This window comes from Coenobita brevimanus, chromosome 113 (assembly GCF_032717465.1).
Source record: "Coenobita brevimanus isolate Jiangsu-jjx chromosome 113, ASM3271746v2, whole genome shotgun sequence".
Lineage (NCBI taxonomy): Eukaryota > Metazoa > Arthropoda > Malacostraca > Decapoda > Coenobitidae > Coenobita > Coenobita brevimanus.
Genome location: NC_137066.1, coordinates 5,021,366 through 5,025,034, shown reverse-complemented (window position 1 = coordinate 5,025,034; position 3,669 = coordinate 5,021,366).

Genomic DNA, 3,669 nt, shown 5'->3' with positions numbered 1-3,669 from the left:
GGCAGATATTACAGAAATTTAATAAGTATCTGAGAGCAATGTTGACAGTGTTGTTTATTAGCTCCATCAATACATCAACATTGAAATCAAACCCTTCAGTTCTAGAATCTCTTTTTCATTTGATCCTTGCTACCACCTGACGATTTTATTCATCACTGGTGAGACCTTCCACAATGCAGATGTTTCAGTGGAGACTGTTTTTAACCCTGCCCGTGAACTTGTTTTAGCAAAATTTCAATGAAGTCGTCTGGAGGTAGTCAGTGTAAAGTCAATACAGACGTCCCTGCAGTAAAGGGTTTAGTGATGATTATTATTATCTATGAAGTATCTCTCAGTGTTCGTGTGAGGTTAACGTAATGTTTACTAAAACTGATTTCACCAACCATCATCAGAACTTTTGAGTAAACTTTATAGTACATACAGGCAGAGGAGTATAGAAAGGAAAGAAAATAAGAAAAAGCAAAAAGGGTGAAAATAAGAGGTTCGAGAAAAGTAAACGAAACAGAAAAGTAAAGAACAATGGAAAAAAAATGAAAATAAAGAAACTAAGAAAGGCTGAAGAAAACGAGGAATATAGTGCCTAAATTAAGACGGGGTACGGAAGATTTTTAAAAATGAGGGAAAACAAAAGAAACTGTGTAAACCGGAAGTAGATGTGAAAGAAAAGGCTCAAGATAACGAAAACTCTAAAGAAAAGGATTGAAGAAAATCGAAACTTAAACCAAAGTAAATGTTGTGCAGCATCGGGGATGTGGTCTAATACGGGGGTGTTGGTACCACTCCCCCGATGATAAATAAATGGCAGAGAGAGAGAGAGAGTCTTGAAATAACGTTAAAGACCAAGATGTTTTGTAAAAGTTGACTAATAAGCAACTTTTTTCAAACAGTGAAAAGTGCATGTGCAGTGTAATGGAAGAAAGTGTGAGAAAATTCGTATAATCTGTTAAGTGTCATGTGAACTGACAGGATATCTCAGGAGACAGCAAGGATAAAATGAAGGTGTCATCTTATTCAAGTGTTTAATACCTTCCGCCTGAAGATGTTATCGTAACATTTATTTTACCAGAGTATCTTGTTCACATTACAGAGGTCCTCAAATAGTTAAAAAGCTAATAATGACTGTGTCTATTACCATGACCCGATTCCAATAGTATCCCTTTGCTTTAATAAAATTATTGATGTGCTGAGAAGAAAAGTATCATCGTATTTAAAGGTGTTAAGTGAGAACCGAGAACTTTAGTGTGCTGAATGTGGTTCTGTTTAGAGTCTGTTAACTCTTTGGTGTAGTGACGTAATTTCTATTTTATACTTACTATCTCTGGACAATTTTATTCAACTTGAGAGACTTTTCCACTGGAAGGGATAGGCGCAACCTTCATTGACTACTTCAGCAAGACTGGGGTTTCTTTATAACCTATAAAATAGTCCAGCATTGATTAGAAGAATAGGGCAGGTTTAATATCATCAGTACGGTGACTCCATGTAGTGGCATTATTCTTGGAGGCATTAATGAAGGTTGTATGTAAACTGTACAGGTGAAAACTTGTCTTTAAAAATATAATAAAAATAACTGACCATAACATGACTATTATAAGTATAATAATGTCGCTGTATTAAATCAATGTAAAAAGATAAGGAGATACACAATGTGTTTATTGTATGAAATAATTTTTTCAAACTTTCTTTAAATGTACTAATTCAAGATATTTTAATATTTCTATATAGGCTATTATTTCAGCAACATATTATTTCATCAATGTAAATAAAGTGAAAATATACATATTTTTCTCCATAATCATTATTATCATTATCATCTTCAGATCTACTTTCACATTCATCTTGAACATTCATCATCTTCATTAGCATCATCATTATCATAGTCACCTTCGTAATCATCATAGTCACCATTACTGTAGTTGCCATCATCACTAACTATATCATTACCACACCATAACGTACAACACTCACCATTACCACACCATAACGTACAACACATCATTACCACACCATAACGTACGACACTCACCATTACCACACCATAACGTACGACACTTACCATTACTATTACCACCATCACCATCATCATCATCACAGTCATCACCACCACTCCCATCACCATACTACTCTCCACCATCATCATTACCACCATTACCACGATCACCATACTCCTCGGCAATAGAGTCACCACTGTCATCATTACGTGCTCATCACTCACCATCACGAGTATCACCACTAAGGATCACTACCACCACCACCACCACCACCATCACCATCATCACACCATCACTATCACAGCCACCACCATCAGAAAAATTACCACGATAACTACTTCCACTACAGCCTTCACCATGCATCGCGACTCACCATCGCCATCATCACCACTACCTTCAAAATCCACATCATTTAACATAACCATCACCGTCATATTCTTCACTCCTCACCATTACAATCATTCTTACCATCGAACTCCTTACAAGTAAACATCACCAAACCATACCTCCTCATAAATCACTAACAGAACCACCACAACCCTGTCACTCAACGCCACTATCACCATAGCCACTACCATCACCATTACCATTACCACTAATACCAGATTCACCTCCACCTTGTTCCTTACCATTTCACCAAATCTTTCACCACATTAGCAATCAGCATCACCACATCTCCCCTTACTGCTCCTACAGAAATAATTACTACCAATACTAAGGAGAATAACTATATTTTCTGCCTAGATTTTAAGTATTATTTATAAGACCCTGGAGACGACCTCTGTACGCTAAGCAAATAACTGTAGATATTGTAGCAGTTGAGATTAGACGCCTAAAGTGTGAATAATACGCATAACAAGTGTGTAGAATATGCCTGAATGTGTGTATAATATGCCTATAAATTCTAAACTAATTTTATCAGTCTTACCTCATTTCACAATAAAATGACGTGATGCGTTAACTATTTCCACCCCTTCAGCCAGAGGGCGATACTTTAAATTTCGTTCTTGCTGCTGCCAGACGAGTTTATTCAGCCTAGGGAGATAAATCAGGTGATGAATGGGTTGATGATGAATGGTTCGAACCCCGTCACTACTGATGGTCACATTAAAATCAAGAAAACCGTCTGGAAGTAAAAAGATTAAATTAAACATTTACGTCGTCCCAATGAAGTGGCAAATATGCTCAGTGTTTTACTGTCAAATACAGTATATATGAATAAATCCATGTACAAGCTCAAATGGGTGTGTTTTCATGTTTTCTGTGTATATCAAATTCTTTTATTAATAATAATACATATGCTGTGAATTTTCACATCTTTAATATGTCAACCTGTTCCGAGTCAGAGTGTATACAGCTTTACTTCAAGAGGAGAAGTGAATTTTAGTCTTTTTTTTTTTTTTTTTTTTGTAGAATTTATTATAAACTGTTCATGTATTCAGCATTGTGCTACTTTTTTTTTTTTTTTTCGAAGTCAGAATTATGTATATATGGAATTTCCATTTTCCAGAACGTGCAACCATGAAGGTATACATCAACAAAAAATAAAATGCATTGATAATATCCGTGTGTGATTCTGCTTACGAGAACAGTGATGCAGTTTTCGATGTACAGTATACCTGCTCCATCAAAGCAATGGTATTCGACCTTAGACTTCTGGTACTGCAGGCGTTACTGA